The sequence below is a fragment of the Triticum aestivum genome, chromosome 7D (assembly GCF_018294505.1).
Source record: "Triticum aestivum cultivar Chinese Spring chromosome 7D, IWGSC CS RefSeq v2.1, whole genome shotgun sequence".
NCBI lineage: Eukaryota > Viridiplantae > Streptophyta > Magnoliopsida > Poales > Poaceae > Triticum > Triticum aestivum.
This window is the reverse complement of record NC_057814.1, coordinates 141,520,015-141,534,250: the sequence shown is the minus strand read 5'-3', so window position 1 is coordinate 141,534,250 and position 14,236 is coordinate 141,520,015.

Below are 14,236 nucleotides of genomic sequence, written 5' to 3'. Positions count from 1 at the left end.
CCTTCAGCAGCGGCTCCGGCGCCTTTTTCATTGTCTTTCCTGGCGCGGGGCACTCCTTCCAGTTTTTCAACAGCTCATCGATTTCGGCACCGCTCCGCTTACGTGGAGGTCCTCGATGCTTAGCGTGACCATTGAATAGATCTCCATGGTTTCTCCATGGGTCATCCTGTTCGAGCCATCTTCGATGCCCCATGTACACGATTTTCCCAGACCCGCCATCTTTCCTTGATGTTAGCTGCTGAGACGTCATATCATCCATGCACCGCGTGCATCCGCAATATCCATGGCACACCTGGCCTGCGACATATCCGTAATCGAGATAGTCGTGCACCGTCGTGATCAGCACGGCTCTCATGTAGAAATACTCGCCTTTGCTGGCGTCCCATGTCTTGGCCGGTGTTTTCCATAAAGTGTCTAACTCCTCTTGAAGTAGCCCCAGATACAAATTAATATTATTTCCTGGTTGTTTCGGCCCTTGAATAAGCCTGCTCATGTGAATGTACTTCGACTTCATGCACAACCAGGGGGGAGGTTGTACATCCATACAAACATGGGCCATGTGCTATCGTTGGTGTTCTGGTTGCCAAACGGATTCATGCCATCGGTACACGTGCCGATCACGATGTTCCTTGCATCACATTCGAAATACCGATAGAAGTTGTTCACCGCTCTCCACTGGCTTCCATCCTTGACGTGTCTCAGCTTCGGATCATCTCCATCGTCGGGCTTCTTCCTCTCTGCATGCCAGCGCATTAGCTTTGCTTCCTTGGGATCTACGAAATACCGCTGGAGACGGGGAGTGATCGGTAAGTACCATACAACTTTATGGGGACATTTCTTCCCGGACTTCTTGTATCGATAAGCATTGCACACCGGACAGCTTGTTTTTTCCGCGTGCTCCTTCCGATAAATTATGCAATCGTTGATGCATGCATGGTATCTAACATGTGGCAGATCAAGAGGGCACACGATCTTCTTGGCCTCATCAACACTAGTAGGACATAGATTCCCCGCGGGAAGAACATCCTTTAGGTACTTGAGATGCTCATCGAGGCTAGTGTTGGTCCATTTGTTTTTAGCCTTCGTCTTCAGGAGTTGGAGCGTGAAACTCAAGTGGGTCACCTCAGGATTGCAACGATCATACAACGGAGTGTTCGAGTCTACCACCAGTTGCTCCAGCTTAGCCTCCTCTCTAGAAGCAGCTCTCTCAGTACTCGTCTCCTTGCGAAGCAGTGCTTGAACATGAGGGTCCCGCACGATTGAACTTAGTACCAACGAACTCTGCTGCGTGGAGTCCATGTTCTCTTCGCCGACATGTCCAGCCCCTTGCCCTCCGCCATGTCCGGCCCCTTCTCTGCTGCCATGTCCGGCCTCTTCCTCGCCGCCATTATCGATCATCTCTTTGTCTTGCCCAGTGTCGTCATTGGCTGCCCCGTCGGCGTCCTCAACATCATCATCCTCATCTTCAATTATCCACCGAGTATAGCCATCCATGAAACCAGTCATGAGCAGGTGCGCTTCGACACGACCTTCGTCATAGGGGTCGAGCCAAACTATTCCTTTGCATCTTCGACACAGACATAAAACCTTTGTCAGGTTATTTTCTTTCATGTCCTGCACCGCCGACCGCAAAAACCTGTCCACCATCGTTCCACTGACCATCATGAACACGTGCACGGTAGTAATAAACAAATTGATTATAAAAATGCGTGCATGCATCAAAGTCATACAAAAATTCGGCATGACCTTCCCTAAAAATAGGACATATATAGATCTAGAGTTCGCCTGGAATTCGCCGAAACGGAAATAAATCGACATTTCGGCAAAACACAGGCAACTCAAAAGCACAATTTGGCGTCAACTTATGCCACACACACAATTTCCATCATATTTCCCAATTATCATATCACACACACACATACACATATTTCCATTTTGCAAAAGCATGAAATTTTAATCACCTCTATCTCGAGATCGAGCACACGGTGTGGGATGATGATGTAGGGAGATCAAAAGTGCACAAAGCTCTTCTTGACAAAGAAAGATCTAGTTAGGGGGCAAATAGGTCACTTAACTAAATGCTACATCTACCTAGCTAGCTAATTTGGGAGGAGACAACTTCAAGTAGTGGAGGGGGGAGGAAAAAAAGAAAGGAGATGCATTAATGGAGGTGGTGAAGTTATCTAGGAGTAATGAAGAGAGAGAAAGGTAGGTAGAAGAGGGAGAGTAATGGGGGGACAAGTATTGAGGAAGAAGAAGAGTGAGAGAGGGAGGATGTGGGAGGTAGGGGAAAGGGAGGAGAGGAGATGGGGAGGGGAGAGGTGGAAAAAGGTGGTGGGTGCTGCGTCTTAGAAGTAGCGCGGGAGCAAAAGTGCGCTACTGATGTAAATTTAGCAGCAGCGTGCTTTACTATCACGCGCTACTGCTAAACGGGCCAACCGTGTGGAAAATTTCAAAATTACCAGCAGCGACGTGACTAAAAAGCGCGCTACTACTATGCCATTAGCAGTAGCGCGCTTCTTGACGCCGCGCTGCTGGTAAACTTAGGGTAAACTTAGGTCGTTGTGTACTGTTGGTGGATTTTTGTAGTAGCGCGGTTTAAACATCATGCGCTACTGCTAAATTTATGTCAGTAGCGCGCTTTCCCTAACCGCGCTGCTACTAATTAGCAGCAGCGCCTCTTTTTGTGCTGCGCTGCTGCTAAGATTATGTGTATAAGGTTTTCCCTAGTAGTGTACTATAGCAGATGCACACGCAATACATGAAGGACTACACCCTACGCTTGAGCAAACGCTCGCGCACTAACTAGGAAGCTAAGGGAGTAGCGAGTGGAACCGCTGACTCTGAAACTCCGGATGGACGAGGTGGAGGAGTTGGAGAAGCTGGCGGAGATTGAGGTAAAGCGACACCAAGCAATCTCCTGGCTTGAATGACGTCTCGGACTAACTCGGAATAAGAAGACACTCGGCCGTCATGTAACGGGACATGGCTAGGTTAGCCGGGTCATCTTGAGGGTTGACGTAGGGAAATTGGATCTGCCTAGGATTCTCGACGATGGTGGGATAATATTGATAAACACGGTTCTCTTGCACCATGCTCTCTTGACGACGAAGACCGGTGATTGCTGCCGTTGCGGCAAGCTGAACGACACGCTCAGGAGTAGTGCCGTAACCACCGTGGAAACTGTAGGTGCGCTTACCGACAGGAATCGGGGCTGACAGATGGACATGAGCAACATACTCCAGGATTCTTCCTCCAGCAGGAGACTGGAATACTTGATAATGAGGTGGATCTCCGTGGGGATAACTGCTACGCCACATGTCGCCAAGGAGGGCGGCAAAGCTGAGAGGTGCAGGAGTGGGACTGAACGCAATAGGAACAGCACCGGGAGCTATGGGAAGGGCACTGAACTCATGGAAGTTGACCGCCATCTACGCATCAAACAGAGGTTAATGGTAACCGAAATAAGACTATATGCAGGAAAAAATGCAACAACCAAATGCAGCAAGCAAGGGCAACAATTAGACCCTATACTACCGTTTTCTAACATTCCAGTGGACTAGGACGCTCTACAGCCATACCTGCTCTGATACCAAGCATGTGGCACCCCGGCTTAGAGAAACCGGAACGCCCCGTATTCCAGCCCAGAGATCGAGGAGAAGTCTTCTGGAATACGGCACTGCTTAGCATAGAACAAACCAGCTTTCTATTATTACACGAATATGAATACAAGGTCTCCGATATTACAATGAATAACATCGGCACGGCGACACTACGCCATCCTCAGTTGCTCTATGCAAGCAGCATAACAAGTTGAGGCAGCGGAACAACTACTAGCAGCGGAACAACGGACGGCGATGATGGACTCCAATCTGCAGGGACTCTAGCTGGAACATTTATCCTAGCTCGTGAACACAGAAACAACACCAAACAAGCAAGAAATCCCGGCACGACCTGCAAACTGGCATGACACGCCAGGTCAGTACATTGAATGTACTTGCAAGCTCACAATAAACCAAAAGCATTCAAGACAAACAACAGCCTGGCAATTACAGGTTAAGCAGGAATTATCATGAGATCATCAGGATAACATGGCATGAACAACATGAACATAATATCGCTAGAACAATATGATCATGGCATGAACATATAAATCCGATGATACTAGCACGCAACATGATGACACTATATGCACCACTTATTCTCCTCGGGTTACCTCGTAACCAAATGGTGATCATTCCGGCGATCACAACCATGACCAACACTTGGTCTCAAACGGTGATCTTTCCGGCGATCACAACCAACTTATCTCATCATCGAACCGGGGTTGTTATTAAGCACATTATTATTATTACTGTTGACTCACAGTGTGACCGACATGAACTGGGCCCTTAGTCGCGGGCACGGCTATCGATAGATTTAGTATACACTCTACAGAGGTTAGTACACTGTACCCACACCACGGAACCCATGGCCTCGCACTCCCATTCGGGTGGACCAACGGTGTTCCGACAAAATCGATCTACTGCCATGACACTCTCCCGGCCACTCCGACTCACTCCCCACTGGGCTAGTCCTGGGTGGCCCCGTGTCTACCAAAGACACCAACGGCCACCGTCGTGGCAAAACGGTCCCAAACGGGGACAAGGATCCATTCAACAACAACGGGCACACAAGGTTATGTCTGCTTACCGGGCCATGTACCGCACGCCCATAACCTTCCCTCGTTGGAGGCACCGGCGAGAGGCACGACAATAGACCCAGTTAGGACCTTCCCATAAAGGTAAGTGTGGTTGCACTGGTCAGCTCGATATGGTGGCTCCATGACTCAGACAACAGTTGTTCAAGTTCAATTTAATCCGGTTAAACCTGAATGCAAATATGCTGAGCCATGATAAAATAACATGATGCAATTACAATGCATGAGCATGATATCAACATAATCATGAGGGTACCACATAACTATCCACCATATCAACAATGAATCATAGCCAACTCAGCATGGCATACTGACTAGCATGAACATCACAAGTACATACTTCTCCGAAACATAGCATGACCACTAGCATCAACAATAAATATCATGCAAGAACATATCAACAATGCCATCATGCAAGCATTTAACCAACTGGATGCAATGGAACATGCATAACAACGGTACTCGGGACAGACGGCAGTCATGCACCGAAGACCATCACCAACATCAACATGTACTACTAGCAAGCATAAGCATATGAAAGGAATACTAGCAACTAGTAGGGCATGATAACCAGGTGCATAACAACATAGCAAGAAAGTAAGCACTAACCCAGAAGCATTACCGAAACAACGATAACCATATTTTAAACAAGCAATCATTTAATAAATATTCAAGTTGAAAACCATGGCTACTGCATGACTATCATGCAAGTGGGTATCGTGGCTTGCCTGGGGGTGACGGAGACTCCAGGAAGAAGTGCGGTGAAGCCGCGGAACGAAACGTCGGACGGTTCTTTCTCGGAGGGGGCTGATTAGAGGCAAGGGAAAAATGGTCATTTTCACTCTGAGACCACCTAGTGAAAATGTTACCAAAAGATAGAGCTCGATGATACGAAGAAGTGAGCATTGGTTTCACCTCAATCGGAGTTACAGTTGCGGAGTTATGAGGTGTGGAAGAAGAAGGACCAATTTGTGAATATTTTCATCACCAACGGGTCCCTGAGTGGATAAGGCAGAGGCTCATATTAGAAAATACGCTTTCTGAGTAGAGAAAGCGCATTCCAGGCCGCGGTATAAGAAAATACGTTTTCCGGAGGGGAAAACGCATTTTAGTGAACGAAGGGAAAGAATACGCTTTCGTCAAATGAAAACATACTCAACGGAAACCCGTTTCCACTTACGTGACGTGGCAGTGGTGGGGTCGATGGGTAGAGGATGACATGCGGGGCCCACCTTATCCTTCTCTCTCCTCCCCTGTCTTCTTCTTCCTCCCGTGCCTGGCCATGACAGAAAGGAGAGGAGGAGGGCAGGGGCGCTGCCGGCGCTGGCCCCGCCGACTCCGGTCGCTCCAGGCCAAGGCGAGGGCACCGACGGCTTCAGGGTGGCGCACCGCACCCGTTCAGAGAGGAACCAAACACCGGGGAGGAGTGGAGAGGAGGGGAGGCTGCGGCGACGGAGGAGTATAGAGGGCTCGGGCGACGAGGTTCGTCGGTGATGGGGACACTCCGGCGAGGGGAAAAGGGGTGTGGCGGGTCAGTGGGAGGAGAGGGAGGCTCTGGTGGCGACGGGAGGGAGAGAGGAGCACCGGATGGCTTGGTTTTGATGGAGGCCGAGAGGTGGAGGCGGCGGCCGAGCTCCGGGAGGCGCGGCCTGAGGCACTCCGGCGTCGAATGAGTGGGGTGGGGAGGACCGCGGGAAGGAGAGGAACGCGTTGGAGGGGTCAGGAGGTGGAGAGGTGGATTATGCTCGCCGGAATCAAGAAGACCGGCGATGGCCGAGGCGATCAGAGGCGAACTCCGGCGAGATCGGGCGACTCTGGTGGTAGAGGAGGTTTGGGGAGAGGCTGGTGATGTGCGGAGGGGTTCGAGGGTCCTTATATAGGCGCGGGGGAGAGCTCTAGAGCTCACGAGCGAGCTCCCGACCGAGCTTTAATGGCGGGCAGTGGCTGGACGTGGCACGGGCATGGTGCTAGCGGCGCATTTAAGGCGAATGACGACGAAGCAGCGACGCAGGGCGATGCAGTCGAGCACGGGCGAGCTCCAGGACATTAATGGAGGTCGAGACGAGGAGGGAGGAGACGAGCACAGTGGCCGGGCCGAGCCAGAGCTTGCACTGTGCGTGACGCCAGCGTGATCACCACGGGCACTGGTGCAAATGGCGCGTTCTGGGCGGGCCGACCATGTCCAGTAGATAGACCGTCGTGCCCTTAGTCAAAATGAGGAAATAAATCGGTCTAGGGGCAAATAAGAGATCTGCACTTAGATCCAAAGTAAATCAATAGGAAGGTGCTTGTAACTTTCTATGGTTAAACCACCTTGGTAACGTGGTAAATAGTTTGTCTGGTGATGATCACACACTAAGGTGATTTTGATCACCAAAAATCAGACTAAGAAGAGGAGTTTAGATGAGGGTTGTCGTAGAAAGTGCAAAACTGGCCAGAATTAGGGATTTGGATGATACACTCACATACTTGATTGTCATGAGCTGAAATTTGGCAGAGAGGGGTTATATGATTGTATGAAGCCGCTGTAAAGATTTCATGCCATTTGGAAATACCAAAGTGGCACTTGCTTCACAAAGCTTCATTCTGGACAGAAATTTGGAAAAAATTGCACAGGGCAATTGGATTAACTAATTGAGCTAAAACTTGGTGGAGGGATTTTATATAGGTAGAAGCATGTCTTGGTAAAGTTTCAGCTCAATTGAAGCAATATAAAATATAGTTGCTTCACAAACTGAAAATTTGACCAGAAAATAAGATTTGGAGCTGGGCTCACATAGATAAGTTACATGAGCTCATATTTGGTGGAGAGTCATGATTTGATCATACGAAAGACCTTGCAAAATTGCAACTCATTTGGATATGCCTAGCTTGTACTTCCTTCACAATCACTTCCCTCAGACAGGAACTTTGAAAATTTGCTCAGGAATATTTACTAGGCAAATTGAGTTGAATTTTGGCATGAGGAAATTATTTGACAAGAAAAGATGTCCAAGAAGTTTGGGTTGAATTGGGCAAAGATAAATGACACTTGCTTCACAAACTGCCATTCAGGACATAACAGAAAAGGAATTAATTGAGCATGATGGAAAACATGGCCAAAGAAATATTTTTCCATATTTGAGGAAGATATGACCCAAACAGTTTATGAGGATTATTTGGGAATTTTAGGAGTGACAGAAATATAGGTTGCTTCACAACCTAGGGTTTTAAGGGTTATTCCCTTATCAGAAAAGGAAATATTCCCAATAAAAAGAATATTGGGTTAGGTCAAGGATGGAAATGACATGATCTTGGGATGATGATGAGGGTGACAAGCCACTATAAAACCTAGGGAGACATGATCTTCCCAAGTTTCAGAACCACATAGCCACGGAAAAGTAAAACAAAACAGGAAATCCAAGAAAATCAAGGGAAAAAGAAAAGTGCAAAAACCAGGCTGTTACAGCTTTGAACCATATAAAAGTCCAATTGTCCATGCTATAAACGAAAGAATATGTGATCAACATGTTAGGCAGCATTCCACATCAAAAATTCCGTTTTTATCATTTACCTACTTGAGGACGAGCAGGAATTAAGCTTGGGGATGCTGATACGTCTCCCACGTATCTATAATGTTTTATTGCTCCATGGTGTTATATTATCATTCTTGGATGTTTTACAATCATTTTATATCATTTTTTGGGACTAACCTATTGACATAGTGCCAAGTGCCAGTTGCTGTATTCTGCTTGTTTTTTACATCGCAGAAAATCAATATCAAACGGAGTCCAAATGCAGCGAAACTTTTTGTGGATTTTTTTGGACCAGAAGACACCAGATGGGCCAGAGAAGCACTTGGGGAGTGCCCCAAGGGGGGCACAACCCACCAGGGCACGCCTGGGCCCCCAGGCACACCCAGGTGAGTTGTGCCCACCTCGGTGGCCTCCTGCACCGCCTCTTCACTCTATAAATACCTCCTTGCTCCAGAAACCCTAGGGGAGTCGACGAAAATCAATTCCAACCGCCGCAAGTTCCAGAACCACCAGATCTAATCTAGACACCATCACGGAGGGGTTCATCATCCTCATTGGTGCCTCTCCGATGATGCATGAGTAGTTCAACTCAAACCTACGAGTCCGTAGGTAGTAGCTAGATGCCTTTTTCTCTCTTTGTATCTCAATACAACGGTCTCTTGGAGATCTATTTGATGTAATGACTCTTTGTGGTGTGTTTGTTGGGATCTGATGAATTGTGAGTTTATTATCAAATTTGCCTTGATTTAATATCCAATCTTGATTTTTATAGTCTCGTATTTCTTCTCCAATATTTGGGTTTTGTTTGGCCAACTTGATCTATTTATCTTGCAATGTGAAGAGGTGCTTTGTAATGGGTTTGATCTTGCATTGTCCTTTCCAAGTGACAAAATGGGCAGCAAGGCTCGCATGTATCATCGCTATTAAGGATAAAAATATGGGGTATATTCCTACATGAATAGATCTTGTCTACATCATGTCATCGTTCTTATTGCATTAGTCCATTTTTCCATGAACTTAATACACTAGATGCATGCTGGATAGTGGTCGATGTGTGGAGTAATAGTAGTAGATGCAGGCAGGAGTCAGTTTACTAATCTTGGACGTGATGCCTATATACATGATCATTGTCTTGGACATCGTCACAATTATTTGCTTTTCTATCAATTACCCAACAGTAATTTGTCTACCCACCATTGCTATTTTCTCGAGAGAAGCCACTAGTGAAATCTACGCCCCCGGGTCTATTTTCCTATCATATACTTTTAGATCCATATTGCCAATTGCCTTTTCTTTTATTTGCTTCTTTTATTTTCAGATCTATATTATCAAAAACCCAAAAATACCTTGCTGCGTTTTATTTACTTCTATTTGCATCTATCAATCTTCTACAATCTTATCCTATCCTTACGTCACTTTTTGGCACTACTACCCGAAAGGGATTGACAACCCCTTTAGCGCGTCGGGTTGCAAGTATTTGTTATTTGTGTGCAGGTACCATTTACATAGTGTTGCGTGGTTCTCCTACTAGTTCGATAACCTTGGTCTCATCACTAAGGGAAATACCTTACCGTTGCTGTGTTGCATCCTCCCTTATTCCTTGGTGAAACACTGACGCATCTCAAGTGACATCAAGGTTGCTTAAGCAATCATCAAAAGAAGTTCCATAAATGGAGAAATCATCCATGAAAACCTCAACAATCTTTTCATAAAAGTTAGAGAATATAGCGGCCATACATCTTTGAAAGGTAGCAGGTACATTACATAAACCAAAATGCATACGTCTATAAGCGAAAGTACCGAAAGGGCAAGTAAAAGTGGTCTTTTCCTGATCATCTTTTGACACAGGTATTTGAGAAAAACCAGAATAACCATCTAGAAAGCAAAAATGTGTATGTTTGGACAGTCTTTCTAGCATTTGATCAATGAACGGTAGAGGGTAATGATCTTTTCTAGTAGCTTTATTTTATTTGCGAAAATCAATTACCATTCTATAACCTGTAACAATTCTTTGCGAAATCAATTCATTCTTATCATAGGAACAACAGTAAAACCTCCCTTCCTAGGGACACAATGAACGAGACTTACCCATCTACTATCAACAATAGGATAAATTATACCTACCTCCAGGAGCTTGAGTATTTCATTTCTTACCACTTCCTTCATCTTAGGATTCAACCTTCGTTGGTGATCAACAACTGGTTTAGCATCAGGTTCCATATTAATTTTATGCTGACATATAGAGGGACTAATGCCCTTAAGATCATCAAGAGTATATCCAATAGCAGCATGGTGCTTCTTCAGAGTTTTCAATAATATCTTTTCTTCATGCTCTGAAAGGTTAGCAATAATAATAACAGGATATCTTCTTTTTAGCAAGATAAGCATATTTCAGAGTATCAGGTAACTGTTTAAGCTCAAACACGGGATCACCCTTGGGTGGAGGAGGATCCCCAAGGATTTCAACATGAAAATTGTGTTTCAAAACAGGCCCTTGATTAAATAATATTTCATCTATTTCCCTTCTTTCATTCATAAACATATCATTTTCATGGTCTAGCAAATACTGTTCTAAAGGATCGGTAGGAGGAACAGCAATAGAAGCAAGACCAATAATTTCATCCTTACTAGGAAATTCTTTATCATTGGGTTGTCGACGAAACTTAGAGAAATTAAAATCATGAGACATATCCCCAAAACTTACAGTAACAATTTATTTCTCACAGTCTATCTTAGCATTAACAGTATTCAAGAAAGGTCTACCAAATATAATGGGACAAAAATCATCTTGTGGGGAACCAAGAACAAGAAAATCAGTAGGGTATTTTATTTTCCCACACAAGACTTCAACATCTCTAACAATCCCAATTGGCGATATAGTATCTCTATTGGCAAGCTTAATAATAAAATCAATATCTTCAATCTCAGCAGGTGCAATATCATTCATAATTTCTTGATACAAGGTATAAGGAATTGCACTCACACTAGCACCCACATCACATAAACCATGATAACAATGATCTCCTATTTTAACAGAAACAACAGGCATGCCAACAATAGGTCTATATTTATCTTTAATATCAGGTTTAGCAATTCTAGCAGCTTGATCACAGAAATAAATAACATGCCCATCAATATTATCGACTAAGAGATCTTTAACCATAGCAATACTAGGTTCAACTTTCATTTGTTCAGGAGGTGTAGGTGTCCTAATATTACTTTTATGAACAACAGTTGAAGCTTTAGCATGATCCTTTATTCTAACAGGAAAAGGTGGTTTCTCAATATAAGTAGTAGGAACAAGAGGATCAACATTATAAGTAATAGTTTCTTCTTCAACTTTAATAGGTTCTACTAATTTCACTTCAATGGGAGGATGATATTTAAACCACTTCCCCCTAGGGAGATCAACATGAGTAGCAAATTATTCACAAAAAGAAGCTACTATCTGAGTCAAGTCCATATTTAGTGCTAAAATCATGAGAAGCATCGGTATCCATAAAATATTTAACACAATCAAATTTAAGGTTTATACCTGACTCATTAGCTTCGTCGATTTCCCAATATTCAGAGTTATGTTTAATTCTCTCGAATAAATCCCATTTGAATTCAATAGTCTTATTCATAAAAGAACCAGTACAAGAAGTATCGAGCATGGATCCATCATTATGAGAAAGCCGAGCATAAATTTTTTGAATAATAATTTCTCTTGAGAGCTCATGATTGGGGAATGAATATAACATTGACTTAAGCCTCCCCCAAGCTTGAGCGATACTTTCTCCTTCACGAGGCCAAAAATTATATATATAATTCCGATCACGATGAACCAGGTGCATAGGATAAAACTTCTGATGAAATTCCAATTTCAATCGGTTGTAGTTCCAAGACCCAATATCATCGCATAGCCTATACCATGTCAATGCCTTTCCCTTCAAAGAAAAAGGGAATACCTTCTCCTTGACAACATCCTTGGGCAAACCTGCAAGCTTAAATAATCCACATAGATCACGCGCATATCCTGACCTAATGTTCCATCTCCTGCATAAGGATTAGCTAGCAGTTTCTCTATCATACCCGAAGGAATTTCATAATAAATATTTTCAGTAGGTGCAGTAGGTTGAAGAGCAACTCTTTGCTCCTCCGGTCGAGGTGAAGATACGCCGAACAAGCCCCTCAAAGGATTATTTCCATAGTGACAAGTGACAGTAAATTTCAGCACACTATATAAATGTTTCCTTACCAAATTCCACTCACCAAAGGCGCTTCACTCCCTGGCAACGGCGCCAGAAAAGAGTCTTGATGACCCACAAGTATGGGGGATCTATTGTAGTCCTTTTTATAAGTAAGAGTGTCGAACCCAACGAGGAGCAGAAGGAAATGACAAGCGGTTTTCAGCAAGGTATTCTCTGCAAGCACTGAAATTATCAGTAACAAATAATTGTGTGATCAGATAATTCGTAAAGGGTAACAAGTAAAAAAAGTAACTAAGGTGCAGCAAGGTGGCCCAATAATTTTTGTAGCAAAGGACAAGCCTGGACGAACTCTTATATAAATCAAAGCGCTCTCGAGGACACATGGGAATTACTGTCAAGCTAGTTTTCATCATGCTCATATGATTCACGTTCGTTACTTTGGTAATTTGGTATGTGGGTGGACCGGTGCTTGGGTGCTGCCCTTCCTTGGAAAAGCTTTGCACGTATGATTAACCCATCTCGCAAGCATCCGCAACTACGAAAGAAGAATTAAGATAAATCTAACCATAGCATGAAACATATGGATCGAAATCAACCCCTTACGAAGCAACGCACAAACTAGGGTTTAAGCTTCTGTCACTCTAGCAACCCATCATCTACTTATTACTTCCCAATGCCTTCCCCTAGGCCCAAACAATGGTGAAGTGTCATGTAGTCGACGTTCACATAACACCACTAGAGGAAAGACAACATACATCTCATCAAAATATCGAACGAATACCAAATTCACATGATTACTTATAACAAGACTTCTCCCATGTCCTCAGGAACAAACGTAACTACTCACCAAGCATATTCTTGTTCATAATCAAAGGAGTATTAAATATCATATAGGGTCTGAACATATGATCTTCCACCGAATAAACCAACTAGCATCAACTTCAAGGAGTAATTAACACTATTGTCAACCCATAGGTACCAATCTGAGGTTTTGAGACAAAGATCAGATACAAGAAATGAACTAGGGTTTGAGAGGAGATGGTTCTGGTGAAGATGTTGATGGAGATTGACCCCCTCTCGATGAGAGGATCGTTGGTGATGACGATGGCTTTGATTTCCCCCTTCGGGAGGGAAGTTTCCCCGGCAGAACAGCTCCGCCAGAGCCCTAGTTTAGTTCTGCCCAAGTTCTGCCTCGAGACGGAGACGCTTCATCCCGAAAGCTTCCTCATGATTTTTTCCAGCTAAAAACCCTTCATATAGCAAAAGATTGGCACCGAGGCCTGCCAGGCTGGCGGCAAGGCAGGGGGGCACGCCCAGGGGGTAGGGCGCGCCCCCACCCTTGTGGCTGCCTGGTGGGTCCCCCTGGGTGCTTTCTTCGCCCAATATTTTTATATATTCCAAAATATTTCTCCATGAAGTTTCGGGACTTTTGGAGTTGTACAGAATAGGTCTCTCAAATTTGATCCTTTTCCAGTCCAGAATTCCAGCTGCCGGCATTCTTCCTCTTCATGTAAACCTTGTAAAATAAGAGAGAAAAGGCATATTTTTTGTACTATAATGTGTAATAACAACCCATAATGCAATAAATATCAATATGAAAGCATGATGAGAAATGGACGTATCATGCCGACCGGCCCTCGACCCTCGTTCCCGACCCTCGACCCTAGTTTTGCCAACCAACGATCCTAGAACCGGTTACGTCGGTGCTGACGCACCCCTCCTCCTCCCCCTCCTCTTCTTCTTCTTCTTCTTCTTCTTCTTCCTTCTTCCTTCTTCTTCTTCTTCTTCTTCTTCTTCTTCTTCTTCTTCTTCTTCTTCTTCTTCTTCTT